The 22,475-nt window shown below is 37.6% G+C and overlaps 1 protein-coding gene across 4 annotated transcripts in view; it reads left to right on the top strand.

Moving 5' to 3' along the window:
* SPIDR (scaffold protein involved in DNA repair) overlaps window positions 1-22,475 on the top strand; it is a 600,140-nt gene that overhangs the window by 37,939 nt on the left and 539,726 nt on the right. The gene's annotated exons all lie outside the window — the stretch shown is intronic.

Genomic DNA, 22,475 nt, shown 5'->3' with positions numbered 1-22,475 from the left:
ATTCTGACTGGTGTGAGGTTGTAGCTCATTGTGGTTTTGATTTATATTTCTACAGGGAGGTAATTCTTACTACTAAGGAGAATGAAAGGAGGAAAGTCACTTAAGTAGATCCAGCTTATTTATACTTAGTGAGTTTTATACTGTTGTACCTAATTCATGGCAGTAATTTTAAAATGCAAGCTATAAGGTCTTTGTGTCTATTTTTATTTGTCTTTGTGTGTTGTGTGTATGTGATGTAGATTTGTGGTATTTTCCTTTTCTGAATGGTATTGCCAGAATTGATTTGTAAAAGAACTCTAAATAATTGGCTTAAAGAAAATGAAGTGCTTACATAAATTCTCAGAGATATAATAGAAAATCCAAATAAATTTCATGTTCACATGATCAGGGAAAAAACTTGGTATTAAAGCTAGTTTAAGCTTGTTGGTTTAATTAAAACAGGTTTTGGGGTTTTTTTTTAGTTTTCAGTATTAAATATAGTACTTATATTCTGTATAGGTTTACTAAATGTCAAATGAGTTCATGTTACCTGTTGCAGAATTTTCAGCAAAAAAGATAAGGTGATGGTTAGCTATTTAATGTTTTGTAAAACTTTGAGACTGATCTGAACATAATTATTAAGAACAAGTGAGTTAAATAGTTGTAAGTAAAATAAAAGTTCATCAGTGAACTTTTCAGCATATTTATGTCACTTAAATAATTTCCCCAAACCTTTTTAGTAGCAGAAAACTAAGTTTTGCTAATTTAAATGGTAGATGGTCATTAAATACTATGTTATTTCTAAGTCAGGATAAATACTAAACGATTAATTACTGAAAAAGTTTATTTTTTGTTTCTCCTTACAAAGAAATGTAAAGATATTTGGATGTATTGGTGCTATATTGGAAAGTTCAAAAGGCAAATGCTTTGAGAAGTCATGAAATGTATTTATAAATTTGCCAATCTAAAGAATGCTAGTTTAACAGTTCACAATTGTTTACTTATTAGTTTTCACTAAAAATTAAGATTTCTAGGGGTTAAGAATTCAAATTAATGTGTGTAATTAAAGCTATTGGAAGTAGTAAAGGAAACATCCTCATATGCAAGGAAAGTATGTGTTTTGTTGAAGAAAAAGAAAGTTGTAAAATGTGGGGAAAGAATCATAGGAAAGGCATTTTATGTATGATCAGGGCTGAAAAGATTGGAATGAATTTAAATTAGTTTTAATGTCAAAAGTAAGCTGGTACAAAATTAGAATGTGTTTTTTTTCCTTGTTAATAGGACAGATTCCCTGAACTATTGTTCTTTTAAGAAATTGTAAACAAAGTTTCTTCTTTATCTTTTAAAAAATATTTATTTATTTAAAGATTTTATTTATTTGAGAGAGAGACAGAGAGAGAGCTTGAGTGGGGTGAGGAGCAAAGGGAGAAGCAGACTCCCTGCTGAGCAGGGAGCCTGATATGGGGCTTGATCCCAGGACTTCGGATCATGACCTGAAGGGAAGGAAGGCAGATGCTTAATTGGCTGAGCCACCCAGGCACCCCTTTTATTTATTTATTTTTTAAAGATTTATTTATTTATTTTAGAGAGAAAGACTGAGTGGGAGGGGTAGAGGGAGAGAGAGAGAGAGAATCTCAAGTAGACTCTGCCCTGAGCACAGAGCCTGATGTGGGGCTTGATCCCATGACCCTGAGATCATGATCTGAGCTGAAACTGAGAGTTGGGTGCTTAGCCAAGGTACCCCTTTTCTTTACCTTGTAAATGACCTTTTTATGAAATAAATTTCTTTTGCTGTCTTTATCAGATTTTTGGTTGCTTAAACTTAGTCTACAGATAACTGGAATAGCAGTTTTTCTCAGAACCTTGTAACCTTCTGTATTTACAAAATCTTTGACATTTTGATAAATAGATAACTAAATGTTGTTTCACAGTGACCAATGATCCTATTTGACCAAATGTTTTAAAACCTTTGATTTTTTAACAAATTTCCAAAATCAAATTCTTTTTTTTTTTTAAAGATTTTATTTTTTAAGTAATCTCTACATCCAATATGTGGCTCCATCTCATAACCCCAAGATCAAGAGTTGCATGCTCTGATGACTAAGTCAGCCACGTACCCCTCAATATCAAATTCTAAATGAAGTCTTTAACTCCAAGCTAACTTCAGGATATTCCAGAGTGTTCCTGGAACAATTCCAAAGATTTTATTCTTTCTCATTATAAAAAGAAGATGTTAAACTAGTTGGGCTAATCTGATTTGTTACATTATATGGGAAGTGATAATGGGAAACAAAGGCAAAAGAAAAAAATTAAATTTCCTTACTGCCTACAACCCATTGACAAGTCCTTGAAACAGGTAGCGTGACCTTCCTCAAGGAATTCCGCTGCCTGGTTGTTGAAACTTTGCTAAGGGCAAAAGCCAATCTTAGCTTAACATTATTTCCGCCCCACCCCCCGGATCCTATAAGTCTACTTTAACATATAAAATTTACTTTGGAAACTTCCTTTATTCCCCCCTTCCCCCCACCACATGTATATGTTGGCAGTCATCCTCCAGCCATGTGGCCCATTGATATACATCTAAAGGTTCTCATGGCTAAGGTTTTATTAAACAGTAATAAATGATTTTTTCCTAACAATAGCTAGCCCCCTCAAGGTTCGGAAACATTGCTTTTAACAATTCTTTAGAGACCTACTTCATCCCTAACACCCTCCCAATTTGAAAGTATAAAATTGGTCATCTGTGACAACCCCAGTGCAACTCTTTCTGCCCATGGGTCCTGTCCCTGTGTTCTAATAAAACCATCTTTTTGCACAAAGATGTCTCAAGAATTCTTTCCTAACTGCTCCGAACCCTAATATTTCCACATCAGGAAGCATTGTCAAAAAAGCATTACTGAGCCTTATTTTGTATTTATTCTTGTATATATTGTATGTGGTATATATCATAGATATATGTTATAAATGTTCCAGAAATTGTGTGAGATTCTTGGAATTCTGATATGGTGTAATGTTGCTTATAAGTCATAGTTCTCATTATGTTAAAATGCTGCATGTTACATAAATAACCAAATTTGTCAATTCTGTTATACTGATCTCTCATTAGGTCCTTAATAATGAGCATCTTTAAGTCTTTTTGCAGACAGTTATTGTTTTATTCTGATGCTTTTATAAAAGTATTCTGCAAAAGTGCCTCATCTTCAAGGAGATTCATGGAAAGGACTTTGGACAATGTTGGGGAGGAAGACCTCCCTCTGCCCTGTGGTTCTTCTGGCTGGATTTAGAATCAAATTGACATAAGAAAGATTAATAGGAGTAAGTAACATTTAGTAGGGGTGGGAATGGCTAATCCACACCAACATGAAATTTCAAAGATAGTGAGGCAACATGAGGCTTAAATGAGGTAGAATCTGAGGACACAAAGGAGAGGAAACCATTAGCAAGAAAGTGGAAGATGTTTGGAAAAACAGGGTTGCCCTATTATGCAGATGAGTTCCTTAGGTAAAGGGGGCTTTTTTTTTTTTTTCCCCATGGCTTTCTCTTTGCAGTCTCTCCTTCCCATTGTAAATTTAGGCAGTTATGGATGAGGCAGAGTGCTTTACCCTGATCTTTTGGGTATTTAATACTTTTAACTCAAAATAGTCTTTATGTTAAAGTGGCATATTTTGGGGCATCTCATCCTGCACCCCTTCAACAAGTATAGGTTTCTGATTAAGATCTTAAAGCTGAACTAAGAATTTCCAGGACTAGTAGTAAAACTGGATTCAAGCAAAACAAGTGCTAATTACATGGGATTGAATGAACTGAGAAGAATGATTATAATTTTTATGACTCTTTGAAATACTGTTGGTTCCTTGATACTTCGTTTTGTTTTTGTTTGCAGATTTAAGAAAACCCTTTTCTCAAGTTATCTGTGACTTAAAACAATTTGATAAAGTATACCTTTGTAAACTAAGGTAAAAACACTTGATAGTTTTTCTGTCTACTTGATTCCTCCAGAATTTGGAAGCTCTTCTGAGCATTCTTTTCATAACTATATAGTTATTTGCGCAAGTTCAATAAAAAATCTGTTCCTTTGTAATAGGAAACAACTGGAGACACTGGCTTTGACTGAAATGGTATTGCAGGTAAATAGGCTGGGCAGTCCTTGGCCCAAATCACTTTCCTCTATTGGACATTCATTCAAAGCCACTCCTTCCAACTTCTTTTTCTTTATGAAGTTCTTGCATTTGGTCTCCAGACTTGCCTGTGGATTGCCATAGCTTGTATATCTTGAGCTGTAATTCCTCTGCGATTCCCAGATAAACCCATTTTGCTGATGGAACAAAACTACCTGTTTTACTTTTAAGGTTGACAGTTTTGACTTTGCTGAACTCACTTAGTACTATTAGTAATACTCTGCACTTCTTGCTGATTTCTTGGGATTTCCTATGTAGATTATCATGTCTCTGTAGTTTTTTTCTTTCTTTTCAAACTGTTTGTACTTTTTTTTTAGTTGCATAATTTCTATTTGGTCCTTTTTTATAATTCCTTTCTTGGAGGACCGCTTTCATTGTTGTTTCATTGTTTCAAGAGAATTTGCAATTGAGTATTGAAATCAGTTGCCACTTTAAAAGATCCTTAGCAGATAATTCTAGATTCAGATTCATTTAATTGTCAGCACCATTTTGTTGTCTTTTCTCATTTTCTTTTGATAGTATGAGTTCTTAGTATAAAAACTGATTTCCAGTTGTATTCAGGACATTTTATCTATTTTAGGAAATGCTGGTTGCTATTTAACTGTTTTATTTTAACAGGTGGTTACCCTACTAATATTTAGCACATAGATCCTGGCTTATTTTTGTGATCTGTGGTTCTGATGATACTTTAATTTTTAGAACTTTGTGATGTTTTGATCCGCTTGGCAATTCTTGTGCCAATACCTGAGGGAATAGATGGAAGTTCCCTAGGCTGAGCTCTTAGGTTTCTATTGGTAGGGAAACAGAGAGTCTTAGGCACACAATCTTAGCTTCCCTTGCTGGGTATTTGTTATGTTGTGGTCCCTCAAACCTGTGAGAGATAGTGATTCTTGGGTTTTATGTTTGTTGTGTAGAGATCTCCCTTATTGGTACTTCTGTCTCTCCATCTCCCCTCTGTCTTTTTTGTCTGGCAGGTTCTTGTAGGGAAGGAGATCTGGGTCCACTGGAGTCAAAGACACTTCTGGCTGCATTGCATGTTGTGACTAGGTCTTTTTTGCAGGTGTCCCCTGGTTACTCTCATTGTCTTTGAGATGAGGAGAGGGCCATGGGGACAAAGAGGCCTCCCAGACTAGGCTGCTTCTTTTGGTGAGATCCCTATGCTTCTGTGGCCTGACTGCCTGGATATCTTTCTTTTGGGGAGGAGTATTTCAGGCCCACCTTCCCTTCTCCCTATTTATAGGGCTTCACATTCCTGTGTGGTGGTGCTGGGCTTGCTTGATCTTGAAGAGTCTCCCCCCCTTTTTTTTTTTTTAGATTTGATCAATTTATTTATTTACTTATTTGACAGACAGAGATCACAAGTAGGCAGAGAGGCAGGCAGAGAGAGGGGAGGAAGCAGGCTCCCCACTGAGCAGAGAGCCCGAAGTGGGGCTCGATCCCAGGACCCTGGGATCATGACCTGAGCCGAAGACAGAGGCTTTAACCCACAGAGCCACCCAGGTGCCCCAATCCTTTTCTTCTATTAAGAATTTCCTTCTTGGGGTTCCTGGGTGGCTCAGTGGATTAAGTCTATGCCTTCGGCTCAAGATCCTAGGATCCTGGGATGGAGCCCCGCATCGGGCTCTCTGCTCAGCGTGGAGGCTGTTTCCTCCTCTCTCTTTGCCTGTCTCTCTGTCTACTTGTACTCTTTCTCTCTCTGTATCAAATAAATAAAATCTTTAAAAAAAAAAAGAATTTCCTTATTATAACCTCAAGGCATTGGAATGGAAGGCCTTAGAAGTTTCTTCCTCAGACTTTTTAAACTCAACAGTCTGTATAATATTTTTACTTTTTACCCAACAGTTTATTCTTTATTTACTCTGATAAAAAATGAGAAAGCATGCACAGAGAAGTTTGTGGTTTTGAATTTGAGTCTGAGAATACTTTATGTTTGTTATACATAGAAGTTGAGTACTAGTCCATATAATAGTATAAGAATCACCTGAGAAGTTTGTTAAAATGTAGATAATCTTGAGCCTCTCCTTTCTAAAAATTTTGATTTAGGATTTGAGGACCTAGGTATATGTAAAAGTATACCTGTTGATTCTTTTATGTATGATCCTTGCATGGCATTTTTGTAAAAATTGTAAAATATACATAACATGCATTTTCCCATTTTAACCATTTTTAAGTGTACAATTCACTTACATTAAGTACATTCATTTGTATTGTTGTACAACTGTCACTGGCATCCATCTCCAGAACTATTTAAGCATCCCAAACCAAAACTCTGCCAATTAAACAACAGCTCATATTCTTGCTTTCTCATGAGTCTGGCAACTACTGCTCTGTTTCTGACTCTGAATTTGACTAGGAAACCTTATATAAGTGGAATCATACAATGTTTGTCCTTTTGTGTCTGGCTGATTTCACTTAGCATAATGTCTCCAAGGTACATCATGTTGTAGCATGTGTCAGAATTTTTTCCCTTGTTAAAGTTGAATAACATTCCATTATATGTAAATGCCACATTTTGTTTGTCCATTTGTCCATTGATGGACATTTGGGTTGTTTATACCTTTTGGTTATTGTGAATATGGTGGTATGAATGTTGGTATACAAATATATGTTGGAGTCCCTGCCTTCACTTCTTTGGAGTATATACCTAGAAGTAGAATTGCTGGATCATATGGTAATTTGATGTTTAATGTTTGGAGGAACCCCCGTACTTCTTTCCCAGAATAATTGCATTATTTTGCATTTCTACTAGCAGTTTTTCCATATTCTTGCCACTACTTGTTATTTTGTGTTTTTGATAGCAGCCATTCTAATGGTAATGAGTGGTATCTCATTGTGGTTTTGATTTGCATTTCTTTAATGATTAGTAATGTTGAGCACCTTTTCAGGTACTTATTTGCCATGTATACCTCTTTGGAGAAATGTCTCTTCAAGTCCTTTCCCCTTCTTAAAATTGAGTTGTTGGTCTTTTTGTTGTTGAGTTGTAGGAGTTCTTTATATATTCTGGATGTTAACCCCTTATCAGATGTTGGATTGCATTTTAAGAAATGTTGGCTTAATGGTTAGTGTTTAGATTGTGGAGTAATATCAGCCAATATGTGAATCCTGGCTCTGCTGTTTAGTAGTTTTGTGAACATGGGCAAATTTCTTGAACTCCTGAAGCTTCTGCTTTCTCAAAACAAGAATTTTGACTTCGACTGGATCTGGGAAGGATTAAGTGGTGTATTTTATGATTAAGTAAGTGCTCAGTAAATAGTATCTATTATTTTTTCCTTTCTCATGTCTCTCTTCCAAACCAGGAATTTAACTGGGAGTTTCTAATTCCTGAAGTAGAACTGGTCCATTCATATTCTTTGATATTGGTTAATTATTGGCTAGCTTTACAGACTGTGTTCAGTGTACTGACTTCAAAGTATCTCAGCTTTTAAAGAATGAAAAATAATTATTGAGTTATAGTTAGCATAGAAAATTATATTATTTTCATGTGTACAACATGATTAGCTATTTATATTCACTGCAAAATGATTATAATAGCCCAGTTACCTCTGGTCACCATACATAGCTATAATTTTTTTTTCTTCTGATGAGATCTCAGCCATTTTAAATATTAAAGTATTAATAATAATAATATAATAAATGAGTAATTTGACTCAGTATTTACCAACACTTAACTTTTCCTTAGTTGACTTATTTGTAAATTTAAATGACCAAATCCTAGTTTTAGGGGCAGTGTTGTATGTGCTTAGGAGTGAGAGACTTAGGTTTTCTTAAAGAGTTCTACTAATATGGTTGTGTGTTTTTGGAAAAGTTGCCTAAGTTGAATGGGTCTTAGGTTGCTTGTCTGTAAAATGAAGATAAGTAGTTACTTACTTATTCAGTACCCATCATATGTAGGTAAAGTTGAATGCCACCTTTGTAATTTTAGGTTTTATAGTAGCAACATTAAAGTAAAAAATATATTCTCACTTTAACATTATAATAACATCTTACTGAATGAAATGATTAAAGTGAAATCTAGTCCTACCAAAACAGTTAAGTTGTATTTAATGGGAAAATACTTCATCTTTCCTTGATTTTTAAGTTAAAATTAGTTAAAAATAAGTAAAATTCCTCAGTTATACCAGGTGTATTTCAAGTGCTCAGTAGCCACATATATATGACTAGCAGCTACTGACTTGGACAGCACAGTGTAGTGCTTAAAGAAGATAGTGTAGTAAGTAATTATACTCAAGTGGGTTATGTGTCACAAAGGGGAGCATATGATAGAGATTAACAGTCTCGAGGATAAGTGGCAACTTTCTGGAGAACTGAAGAATGAGAAAAGAAGCCATCTGTAGAAAAAGAGGAAAAGTACCCTAGGATATTACAATAGCATTGTCAAATGCCTACAGGCATGTTTCCTCCTGAGCTATTTATAATCTTCCATTTGACTTTGAGCATAATGGGGAAGAATGAATAGAAGTTGAAAATTATTGTGTTTTAGTAGGACTATTTTCTAGTTGGCAAAGTACTGGGAAATATTATAGCCATAGTATTTTATTCTCTTTGCTCTAAGTAATGTCTCTATATCTACATGGAAAGTCCTATAAATAATCAAATATTGAGGTGAGCATACTGAGAAGTCATGTCAAGGGAGAGACATGAGCTGCAGGTTCAAGTAAAAGGACAGGAATAGAGTAGGAGCTGGCAAAAAGATTACTGAAACTTTGAGATCATGGAAGCCAAACAGGATAGGGCTGATTGAAAGGAATAGAGATGATTTATAAAACGAGTAGTTTAACAATGGTTATGAAGGAGAAGAGATTTAATATTAAGGCTTTACTTGAGTTCTGGTAATTATAAATCATGTGGTTCAATAACTGAGCATTTTAGTTTATAAGAAAAGTTATCTAAGAGAGGGAGGCAAAATGGTGGAGGAGTAGGGGACCCCGTTAACTGGTCCCCTGAATTTAGCTGCGTATTTATTAAACACCCATGAAATCAGTCTGAGATATAAGACTATATATCTGGATCTCTACAAGCAAAAAAGCAATTGCTTTTGGCAATTACCTCTGCAGGGAGGTAACAAAACAGAAGGGGGAAGGAGCTTCCGTAAGCTGGCTTCTGGGAAGTGATAAAACACCAGAGTGCAAAATTGGAACCCTTAGAAATCTGCTCTAATGAGAGATATCCTTCTCTGAGGGGGGCGTCTGGAAATGAAAAGGCAGAATTCTAGGTAGGGCATTGTGTTTTTGGGATATGAGGAGCCACAGTGTGTAAGGGGGTGCCTGAACCAGTAGACTGCTCAGGCAGTGGAGCTGGGAAGCACTTTATGGTCATTGAGCCCGGCGGCGGGGGGGGGGGGGGGGGGGGGGGGGGGGGGGGGGTACTTTCAGCTTGGATAGGCGTAAACTGCAAGCCAGGTCAGTTGGTAACTGCTCTTTTCCTGAGCAGCCTGAAAAATTCTGGAACCTGTACCTGCGACTGGGCAAAAACTCACAGGGCAGTAGTGGCCCAGAATGGACATTAGAGTGGCACCCAGACATGATCCAGGATCCCATAGACGGTAAAATCCTAACACTAGGGGAAAACAGTATATTGAGCTCTAAGTGTGGCCTCTCGACTTCTTGAATTTTCAGATAAAATTCTCCATTTCCCTTTTTTTTTACTTATGCCTTTTCTGTTTTTTTTTTAAAAACCTTTTCCTCTAAAACCATTCCAACTAGATGTTTATTATATCAAATTATATTTCAGTTATTTTTTAACTTGTATTTATTCACACCTACATTTTTTTTTAAAGATTTTATTATTTGACACAGAGAGAAATCACAAGTAGGCAGAGAGAGAGAGGGAAGCAGGCTCCCCACCAAGCAGAGAGTGCTATGCAGGTCTTGATCTCAGGACCCTGAGATCACCTACATTTTTAATAGATACATACTTTTAGTCCATTTTTCCCCTCTATTCAATTTTACCTTTATGTAAGTTTTACTTTCCTTGTAATTTCGGGATCTGTCCTCTCACACACACAGACCAAAGTAAACCCAGGAACAATTAAGACACCCTAGTTTGTCCATACTGAGAGATTATAGTCCCTCTCCCCCTACCCCCCCTTTTTAAAAATGTAAAAAAAATTTTCTTGTGTAGCATTTTGGCTTTGATTTTTGGTGTTGGCTTCTGACCACTCCAGATTTTGCTAGGATGCATCTTGCTTGGGTCATGATTGATATTTTGGTCTCTGTTCATTCACTCAACCATACCTACACAGAATAACTAGGAGGAGGAACTCTCAACAAAGAGAAGAAACAGAGACAGTGTCCTCTGCCACGGGACTAATGGATATGGATATAAGCAAGATGTCAGAAATAGACTTCAGGATAGCAATTGTCAAGTCAGGGTAGGCAGAAACTAATATGTGACCACCAAGCCAGCCCTATGAGAAATATTAAGGGGGATTCTGTAAGTGAAGAGAGACCCCAAGAGTCACATAGACCAGAAAGAAACAGAAAATCTACAGAAACAGGGACCTTACAGGCAATACAATGGCACTAAATTCATATCTTTCAATAGTTGCCCTGAATGTAAATGGGCTGAACACTCTTGTGAAAAGACACAAGTTTTCAGATTGGATAAAAAAGCAGGACCCGACAGAATGGGAGAAGATATTTGCAAACGACATATCAGATAAAGGGCTAGTATCCAAAATTTATAAGGAACTTAGCAAACTCAACACCAAAGAACAAACAATCCAATCAAGAAATGGGCAGAGGACATGAACAGACATTTCTGCAAAGAAGACATCCAGGTGGCCAACAGACACATGAAAAAGTGCTCCACGTCACTCGGCATCAGGGAAATACAAATCAAAACCACAATGAGATATCATCTCACACCAGTCAGAATGGCTAAAATTAACAAGTCAGGAAATGACAGATGCTGGTGACGATGCGGAGAAAGGGGAACCCTCCTACACTGTTGGTGGGAATGCAAGCTGGTGCAACCACTCTGGAAAACAGCATGGAGGTTCCTCAAAATGTTAAAAATAGAACTACCCTATGACCCAGCAATTGCACTACTGGGTATTTACCCTAAAGATACAAACGTAGTGATCTGAAGGGGCACGTGTACCCGAATGTTAATAGCAGCAAGTCTACAATAGCCAAACTATGGAAAGAACCTAGATGTCCATCAACAGATGAATGGATCAAGAAGAGGTGGTATATATACACAATGGAATACTATGCAGCCATCAAAAGAAATGAAATCTTGCCATTTGCAACGACGTGGATGGAACTAGAGGGTATCATGCTTAGTGAAATAAGTCAATCGGAGAACGACAACTATTATATGATCTCCCTGATATGAGGACGTGGAGATGCAACATGGGGGGTTGGGGGATAGGAAAAGAATAAATGAAACAAGATGGGATTGGGAGGGAGACAAACCATAAATGTCTCTTAATCTCACAAAACAAACCGGGGGTTGCTGGGGGGAGGTGAGGTTGGGAGAGGGGGAGGGGGTTATGGACATTGGGGAGGGTATGTGCTGTCGTGAGTGCTGTAAGTGTGTAAACCTGGTGATTCAGAGACCTGTAACCCTGAGGATAAAAATACATTATATGTTTATTAAAAAAAAAAATTGGAAGGGGAGAGGTGAACCATAAGAGACTATGGACTCTGAAAAACAACCCGAGGGTTTTGAAGGGGTGGGGGTGGGAGGTTGGGGGAACCAGGTGGTGGGTAATAGGGAGGGCATGTATTGCATGGAGCACTGGGTGTTGTGCAAAAACAATGAATACTGTTACGCTGAAAAAAATAAATAAATAAATTAAAAAAAAAAGCAGGACCCATCTGTATGCTGTCTACAAGAGACTAATTTTGAACATAAAGACATAAAGACAACTCCAAGTTGAAAGTGAGGGGATGGAGAATGATTTACCATGCCAACAGACCTCAAAAGAAAGCTGAGGTAACAATTCTTATTTCAGACAAATTAGATTTTAATCCCAAGACTGTAGTAAGAGATGCAGAGGGACACTATATCATATTTAAAATGTCTATGCAACAAGAAGATCTAACAAATGTAAATATCTATGCCCCCTGTATGGGAGCAGTCAATTACTTAAACCAAGTAATACCCCAAATTTATTTATTTATTTATTTATTTATTTATTTTTTAAGATTTTATTTATTTACTTGACAGACAGAGATCACAAGTAGGCAGGGAGGAAGGCAGAGAGAGAGGAGGAAGCAGGTTCTCTGCAGAGGAGAGAGCCCGATGCGGGGCTCGATCCCAGGACCCTGGGATCATGACCTGAGCCGAAGGCAGAGGCTTTAACCCACTGAGCCACCCAGGCGCCCCAATACCCCAAATTTAAAAAAAATTACATAATAATACATTAATAGCGGGAATGCTCCACTCCAAACAACAGACAGATCATCTAAGCAGAAGATCAATGAAGGAATGAGCTTTGAATGACACATTGGACCAGATGGACTTTATAGATCATTCCACCCTAAAACCTAAAATGTAGAACATTCCACCCTAAAACAATAATACTTATTCTCCTCCAGTGCACATGGAACTTTCTCTGGAATAGACCACATACTTGGTCACAAATCAGGATTCAGCTGATACCAAAAGATTGAGATTATCCCAGCATATTTTCAGACCAGAGTGCTGTAAAACTGGAACCCAACCACAAGAAGAAGTTTGGAAGGAAATCAAACACTTGGAATTTAGAGTATCCTGCTAAAGAATGATCGGGTCAAATAGGAAATTAAAGATAAGCTTAAACAACTCATGGTATCTAATGAGAATAAAAACACATTGGTCCAAAACCTATGGGATACTGCAAAGGTGGTCCTAAGAGGGAGATACATAGCCATCCAAGCCTCTCTCAAAAAAGTAGAAAAATCCCAAATACACACCTTACTTACATCTAAAGGACCTGGAGAAAGAAGAGCAAATAAGGCCTAAACCAGGCAGGGGAAGAGAAATAATAAAGGTTAGGGTAGAAATCAATGAAATAGAAACCAGAAAACCAGTAGAATAGATCAATAAAACTAGAAGCTGGTTCTTTGAAAGAATAAGATTGATAAACCACTGACCAGACTTGTCCAAAAGAAAAAGGAAAGGACCCAAATTAATAAAATCATGAACGAAAGGGGAGAGATCATGACTAATACCAAGGAAATAGAAACAATTATTAGAAATTATTGCCAGAACTATATGCCAACAAATCAAGCAATCTAGAAGAAATGGACACATTCCTGGAAACTTAACAAACTACCAAGACTGAAACAGGAAGAAATAGATAATCTGTGTAGACTAATATCCAGTAAGGAAATTGAAGTAGTAATCAAAAACCTGCCAAAAAACGGGAGTCTGAGGCTAGATGGCTTCACAGGGGAATACTACCAAACATTATAGAAGAAATAATACTTATTTTACTGAAGTAGTTTCAAAAAATAAAAATAGAAGGAAAACTTCCAAACTCGTTCTATGAGGCCAGCATTACCCTGATCCCAAAACCAGACAAAGACCCCATCAGAAAGGAGAATAACAGACCAATATCCCTGATGAACGTGGATGCCAAGATATTCACCAAGATCCTAGCCAATACGGTCCAACAGTACATTGAAAGGATTATCCATCACGACCAGGTGGGACTTATTCCTGGGATACAAGGGTGGTTCAACAGTCACAAATTAATCAGTGTGTTAAAGCACATTAACATCGGTTACAGCAACTTCTTTCAAGACATATTGCTAAAGACAAGGGAAACAGAAGCAAAAATGAACTTTCGGGACTTCATCAATATAAAAGGCTTTGCACAGCAAAGTAAACAATCAGCAAAACTAAGAGGCTACTCATGGTATTTGCAAACTACATTATGGATAAAGGGTTGGTATCCAAGATCTATAGAGAATTTCTCAAACTCCACACCCCAAAAAGAAATAATCCTGTCACAAAATGGGTAGAAGACATAAGCAGACACTTCTCCAAAGAAGACATACAAATGGCCAGCAGACACATGAAAAAATGTTCAACATCACTAGCCATCAGGGAAATACAAATCAAAACCACAATTAGACACCACCTTACAGCAGTTAGAATGACAAAAATTAATGAGACAGGAAAGAACAAATGTTGGTGAAGGTGTAGAGAAAGGGAAACCCTCTTACACTGTTGGTGGAAATGTAAGCTGGTACAGCCACTCTGGAAAACAGTACAGAGGTTCCTCAAGACGTTAAAAATAGAGCTACCCTATGACCCAGCAATTGCACTACTAGGTATTTGTAGAGATGTAGTGAAAATAAGGAGCATATGCACCCCAATACTCATAGTATCAATGTCCACAATAGCCAAACTGTGGAAGGAATCAAGATGTCCTTTAGCAGGTGAATGGATAAAGAAGATGTGGTTCATATATGCAATGAAATGTTGCTCAACCATTAGAAAGGATGAGTACCTACCACTTGCATTGGCACAGATGGAACTAAGTGAAATAAGTTAAACAGAGAAAGATAAATATATGGCTTTACTCATATGTGGAACATAAGGAATAGTGCGGAGGACCATAGGGGAAGGGAGGGAAAACTAAATGGGAAGAAATCACAGAGGGAGACAAACCATGAGAGACTCTGGACTCCAGGAAATAAGTTGAGGGTTAGGGAGGGGAAGAGGTGGGTGGATGGGGTAACTGAGTGATGGGTATTAAGGAGGACATGTGTTGTGATGGCCAGTGAGTGTCATATGCAACTAATGAATTGTTGAACATTACATGAGAAATTAGCGATGTACTGTATGTTGGCTAACTGAACATAATAAAAAAAAGAAAACAAACAAACAAAAAGAATTCTAAACTTAAAAAAAAGTCACCTAGTGCTGTGAAGTGTGTAAACCAGACGATTCACAGACCTGTACCCCTGGGGATAAAAATACATTATATGTTTATAAAAATATAAAAAATTTAAAAAAATTTTAAAAAAAGTCACCTAAACAGTTATCTTCCAGTTTCAGTGAGAAAGGAATTATGTGTTGATTCCCACCTGAACAGAAGCATATGCCATTAAATTTCTGAGCCAGTTTGCCCATTCAAATGATGGTTTATCACATTCTTTCAATTTTAATATTTCCTCAATATTAAACACCTTGGAGTGCTTGGGTGGCTCAGTCAGTTAAGCATTTGCCTTTGTATCAGTTCATGACCCATGTCTCTGCTCAGCAAGGAGTCTGCTTCTCCCTCTCTGGCTCTCTCTGTGCTCTCTCTCCCTCTGTCCCTCTCTCTCAAGTAAATAAATATAATCTTGTAAAAAAAAATCTAACATTTCATATTCTTTTTTCAAATGGAGCTTAAGTTCACATAGCATAAAATTAACCATTTTAAAGTGTAGAATTCAGTGGCATTTACTACATTTACAGCATTGTGCAACCATCACCTTTATCTAGTTCTAAAACTTTTTTATCACCCCAAAAATAAGCCCCTTAGTTACGTAGACACTAACTCTGCCTCCCTTGTCCCAATCACTGGCAACCACTGATTACCTGTCTGTCTCTATTTTTACCTGTTCTGGATAGTTCATGTAAATAGGATGGTACAGTCTGTGTGGCTTTTTGACTTTCACCTAATGTAATGTTCTCAAGCATGTATCAGTACATTTGACTCTTGAACAGTGGGGGTCGTTGGGGTGCTAACCCCCTTCCCTACTTAGTTGAAAATTTGAGTTTAGCTTTTGACTCCCCAGAAATTTAACTTCTAGTAACAACTGTTGACTGGAAGAAGACCTTACTGATAATATAAGTTGTAGAAACACATTTTGTATACAATATTCTTATAATATTAGCTAATTTGTAAAAATGTTTTGTAGTATTCCTAGGCTATGTGTTTCATCTGTGAGGTTGTTAAAAAAAAAAAAAAAATCTCCAAAATTTTTTTCCAGGACACTTGATTGAAAAAAATTTGTGTGTAAGTAGAACTGTGGTGTTCAAACCCATGTTGTTTCATGTTGTTTAAAGGTCAACTGTATTTCATTTACCTGTTGTATGTTTATGCCTAAAAGCTTCTGATAGTCAATTCCATTGTGTAGGTTGAGGAGTTTGCCCACACCAACAAGCAATAATCTGACACCCACTGAATGTTCTACAGTTCAACTTAATTCTGGCACACGTTTACCCAGAGATAATATCAGATTCTATAGGATAAGGGCCAAGTCCTGTAAGATTGCCTTCTGCTTTCAGATGTCAGTCACAAGCCCAGGCAGTTACTTGTGCATCTGTTATCGATCAGTTACAGCGACTAACTCAAGAAATGAGTAGGTAAGTCCTAGTGTGCTGCTGTGCCCAGTTGCTCCATCCTGGGGAATCCCTGAGGGGCTGGACAAATCGAAAGCATAGCTTCTGGTTGAGTTTGCCAACACTGTTGCTCTGAACAAGCTTAAGGAAGGAGGGTCTAGAAAAGAGAAAGGGAGACACTTATTTAAGGTATTGGCAGGCTTAATCCTTAACAGCCAGCCTCTCCAGTGGCAAGATGGATACCTAGAGATATCCATCTCTAGGGAGAGGTTCAGAGGGTTTAAGTGCAAGACAGCAGGCAGAGTGTCTGATCACAGATAGGGGTTGATATGTGTTCAGCTCGTGATCATGGGTAGGGAAAGGGATATGTGGGATGTGGTCTTTTAGGCATTCTGTTGCTGTCAGGGCTTTTCTGGCCAGCAGTTGGAATGTTCTGGTTATTACAAAATGTTTTTGTCGATGCTTCAAGAAAGTGTGACAAATGGGCACAGTGGATTTCAGTTAGAGCATAAGTAGTCTTGTCTATTTGTGATTTTAACTGTTGGAATCTGTAGTTGAGCGAGAGAGCTTGCTGACACTTCTGACCAACTGGCTACAGATCACAGGTTCTCACAACCTCCCCTTTAAGTTTGATTAATTTGCTCAAGAGGCTTAGAGAACTGAAGAAACCCATTTTCTCACTAGATTACTGATTTATTACCGAGGATATTAAAGGATAGAATCAGCAGCAGACAGGTGAGTTCCCAAACAAAGGAGCTTCTGTCCACATGAAGTTTGGGACTCTGCATGGTGGCACATGGAAGTGTTCTCATTCACCAACCTGAAAGCTCTTCAAACACCTTCCTTTTGGGTTTTTATGGTCTTCATTACATAGACATGATGGATTGAACCTCCAATCCCTTCCCCTTTTCTAAAAATCTGGGACTGGGACTGAAAGTTCTAACTCCTTAATCATGGTTGGTTCCCTTGGCAACTAGTCCACCATCAAAAGTTACCTCATTAACATGAAGCCAGTTGTAGTGGATAGGGTCTTGATAGGAATAACAAGATACCCATTTCACCTCATGGCTCTGAAGGGTTTTCAGGAACTGAGGACAAAAGACCAAATATTGTGATGAAAGATGGTATCCTTGCTCTTATTGTTCAGGAAATTCTAAGGTGTTTGGGAGCTTGAGCCAGGAACTGTGGACAAAGGCCAAATATCTATGAGAAATATATTTTGATTATATAAATGACCAAATACAGATTTATTATAAATAATGGTATTTATAGTACCACATTTTGTTTTTTCATATGTTGATGGACATTTGGGTTACCACCTTTTGTCTGTTTTGAATAGTACTGCAGTATACATTCACATATAGGTTTTACTTGAACGTCTATTTTCAATTCTTTTGGCTAGGGATGGAATTGCTGGGTCATATGGTAATACTGTGTTTAACTTTCAAGGAACGATTTTCTGCAGCAGCTGCACCATTAATTCCCACCAGCAGTGCATGAGGGTTTCATTTGTTCTACATGCTCACCAACATTTGTTATTTTCTGTTTTTTGTTTTTTTTTTTTAAGTTGTGGTAAAATATACATGATAACCAAGTTACCATTTTAACTATTTTTAAATCCACAATTCAACAGCATTATATATCCATAGTGTTTTATTTGCAACAATCTCTATTATCCATTTCTGGACTTTTTCATCACCCTAAATAAAGTCTCTGTACCCATTAAATAATAATTTCCCTATTACCCCTCCAATAAGCCCCTTGGTAACCTTGGTAACAGAAAGTAGTTTCTGTTACTATGAATTTGCCTATTCTGTGTACCTCATGTAAGTGGAATCATTCACTGTTTGGCCTTTTGTGTCTGGCTTATTTTACTGAGCATAAGATTTTCAGGATTTATTCATGTTTGTAGCATGTGTGTTAGAGGAGGTCATCAAGATGACATGACCACTGATTGACCTGCAAGCTGAACTCAGGCAATGGGACACTTCTTAACACCCTTCTCTGTCCTTGGAATATGTATGTTACCCATTCCCATACGGGGATCTGTTTCAGGGACACAGCCTTGAGAGAGTAATGTTTTATTTATACTGTATCTATGTGTATATATGACTGAACTGCTTTAAGACCTCTATATAAACTCTTAAAGATTCTGGCAGGTGGATGCAGAGATATGCTTGTGTTGTGGCCACCTAAGACTAGCTTTGTTTTTAAGTTCCTTTATTAAAACTAACACATGCTACTCTGGAGTGGTCTGCCTCTTTCTTCATTCTTTCCTTGCTCTCCTTGTCTGGGCATGGGTTTTAAGTTTCAACTAGGAACTCTCAAAGTTGCTGACCAACAATTAACGAGCCAGCTAGGAGACCAAAGAAATGGGTCTTAGGAAAGAGGCATTCGTGGGGGAAATCCTGGGTTGGCGATCAACCTCTATGTGGGGAGGAGTAGTGGTCTGTATGTTAGATGCTTGTGGACCACTGTATGAGTTCAGGGATGCCCTAAGAACTCTGGCTGGTTTAAAGTGTCTGTTTGAGGAACTGCTTATAGCATACCTGGGCAAAGAAGGGACAGGAATGGTTATTGCAGTGGGCTGGACTCTACTGTGGGCAGTTTGGCTAGCCAACATTATCCATCTAGAGGCTGATGTTCAAGTTGGAAATTTGGAAGAAGAGCTGAGGTTAGAGAAGGATCACAGGTTCTTTGCGGCTAACAAATGGTGGGAAAGCAGGATAATAAGTCAGAGACCTTATTGTGCTACTTTGCAAAGCTAGGAGGACATATCCTGAGGATAGGGTGTGGGCTAAGATTGACTGTGGGATGAGGGCCACTGGAGGAGGTTGGAGGTTCCATACTGAGCTTACTATTTGCTGGTTCCCCAGAAATAAAAGCTGACAGCTGTGGTTGATAATATGAGTCAAATGTACTTTTAATATATGCCAACCCTCAGAAGTTCTGGTCCCCTTAGTGCCATCAATGGTTACAGAGGACAGATGGTTATGGAAAGGAAAGTACTTTTGATACTGCATAATCCCCCATGAGAATGTGAGGTGTTTATCTCTCCAACAGCAAAGTGTATCGTAAAACAGTATAAATTGGTGTGTATGACAGTGCATAAGGAAGTAGGAGAAAGTATCCGAGAACTGTACTAAGTGGGTATTGTACATCCTGCTTATAGTGTTCAAGAGCTCTGTCTCACCCAGGGGTAGGAAGTAATTTTCTCTCACTTAGGGATGCAAAGTAACTTACCCAGATGGTACATTCTGTTTTCTATGAGTATGATCATTTGGGTGTTGTCTTTTGTTCTCTTCATTGGCCTGGAGGACATTATAGCACACAGAACCCCTTACTAAATTTACCCAGCAAGCCTGTAGTTATAGCTGACAAAACCTATCCTTCCTGAACACTGAAATGTCTCTAATTAGAAAAGCTGTCCTCCAAAATAGGATGGCATTTGGTGTTATTAACACTTTGCAAGGAGGCACTTTATGCCATTATCCAAGCAGAAAAACGTGTGTTTATACCTAAAAAGTCTGCTAATGCATCTTTTTTTTTTTTTAAAGATTTTATTTATTTATTTGACAGAGATCACAAGTAGGCAGAAAGGCAGAGAGAGAAAGAGAGAGAGGAGGGGAGGAAGCATGCTCCCTGCCGAGCAGAGAGCCTGATGCGGGGCTCGATCCCAGGACTCTGGGATCATGACCTGAGCCGAAGGCAGAGGCTTTAACCCACTGAGCCACCCAGGCACCCCTGCTAATGCATCTTTATTAAAGCACATGCAGACATAAGTAAACACTGTGCATCATCCGACCTCATCCTAGGGGACTTATTTAAGTCAGTGGTTTGGACTGTGTGGGGCTTTTTGATGGAAATATTGTTACTTATTTTGGGAATCTTTATCTTATTCTGTAATGTTGCTGTGGTATCTGCCTCCAGTGTAGCCAGGTAGCCATCTCCCTGCTAGTAAAATCCCTTGTTGACCTTTCAGGGCACATTGGAAAAGAGGGGGAAATGTAAGATTGTAAGAGCTGTTCATGAAGGGTGGAATGTTAGAGTAGGATCATTATGGAAATACGGCATTGATTGACCTGTGATCTGGACTTGGGCAGTTGGAGTCTCCTATCAATTTTCACTTGGAATGTATAGCCTCTTCAGGTCTGTAGCCTTGAGTAAGTAAAGCACTGTTGAGACCATGTGGGCTATATATATATATATATATGACTCAAACCTGTTATATGACTCAACCCTCTAAATAAACTTACAAGATTTTGGTAGGTGGAGGCAGAGATCTGTTCATCTTGTGGTCACCCAAAAGAAGCACTGTATGTAAGTCACTCTACTTATTAAAACTATCACTTAACCAATCTGAAGTGGTATGCTTATTTCTCCCTGTATGGGGGCCAGTTTCAAATTCCATTCAGAGAACTCCTGAGGTTGCTAACCAACAATGTGTCAGAATTTCATTTCATTGTGAAGCTGAGTAATATTGCAGTATATGTATATGTTATAGTTTGTTGATGCATTCACTTATCCATGGACATCTGAGTTGTTTTCCACTTTTTAGCTAATTGTGAATAAAGCTGTTAAGAACATTGGTATACAAATATCTGAGTCTGCACTTTTTATTTGGGATAGAAGCGGAATTACTCAGAAGTAGAATTTCTGGATCCTTTGGTGTCTCTGTTTAATGTTTTGAGCCCCCCCCCCCCCACACGCATTGGTTTCCACAGCTACTGCATCATTTTGTATTTTCATCAGCATTGCACAAGGGTTCTATTTTTAAAATATCTTTAATATTTTTTTGATAGTAGATATCCTAATGGGTGTCAGTGAATCTCTTACTATAATTCTGATTTCTATTTCCCATGTGATTAATGATGTTGAGCATGTTTTCATATGATTGTTGGTGTGCTTTATGAGAAATGTCCATCAATTTTTAACGTATTGATAAATTGAGTTGTTGAGTTATAGGAGCTGTTAGTATATTCTAGATACTGGACCCTTATTGGATATATGATTTTCCAATATTTTCTTCCATTATTTGGATTTTCTTTTTACTTTCTTCGAAACTCTTAAGTTTTACATTTTGATGAAATTTATCTGTTTTTTGTCACTTGTTCTTTTGTATCGTATCTGTGAAACCATTGTCTAACTCAAAGCTAAAGATTTACTTCTGTTTCCTTCTATGAGTTGTAGAGTTTTAGCTACTGTGAGTTAATTTGCTCCATTTTGAGTTAATTTTTGTATATGTTGTGAGTGTAGGGGTATAGGGTTCAGCTTTATCCTTTTGCTTGTGGTATCCAGTTATTCCAGCATCATTGTTCAAGTGACTGTATTTCCTACATTGAGGAAAGTCATCTTTTGACCTATCAAAAGTCATTTGGCCATAGATTTATGTTTTTTGGGGGACTGTGAATTCTGTTCTATTGAATGGGTCTATTGTTAATGATAGCATCACATTCCTTTGATTAATGTAGCTTTGTAGTAAGTTTTGAATTTAGAATATGAGTTCTTCAAATTTACTCTTCTTTTCAGGATTGACTTTGGTGTGCAGGGATCCATAAACTTCATATGAATTTCAGGATTACCTTTCCCATTTCTGCAAAAAAACCCCAATTATGGGATTTTGATAGGGACTTGATAGGGATTAAATGAAATCTGTAGATAGCTTTGAGTTGTATTGCAATCTTAACAAACTCAAGCCCTCCCCTCCTTGAACATAGGATATCCTTCCATTTATTCTTCATGTTTGCGGTGATTTTTCATTTTTTATGGGTGTTTGACTTCCTTGGTAAAATGTATACCTAAATATCTTACTCTTTTGATGCTAGTTATTATATATGAATTGTTTTCTTAATTTTCTTTTTGGATTGTTCATTGCTGGTGTGTAGAAATACAACTGATTTTTCTATCTTTTTCTTGTATTTTGCAACTTTGCTGAATTTACTAGCTCTAATAGTTTGTGTGTGGGGGTTCATTAGAGTTATCGATATGTTAGATCCTGTTGTCATGCATTAGTAGATAATATTCTTTTTGTATTTTCGTGCCTTTTAT

Source organism: Meles meles, chromosome 1 (genome assembly GCF_922984935.1).
Source record: "Meles meles chromosome 1, mMelMel3.1 paternal haplotype, whole genome shotgun sequence".
NCBI lineage: Eukaryota > Metazoa > Chordata > Mammalia > Carnivora > Mustelidae > Meles > Meles meles.
This window is presented reverse-complemented; position numbering and strand designations above follow the sequence as displayed.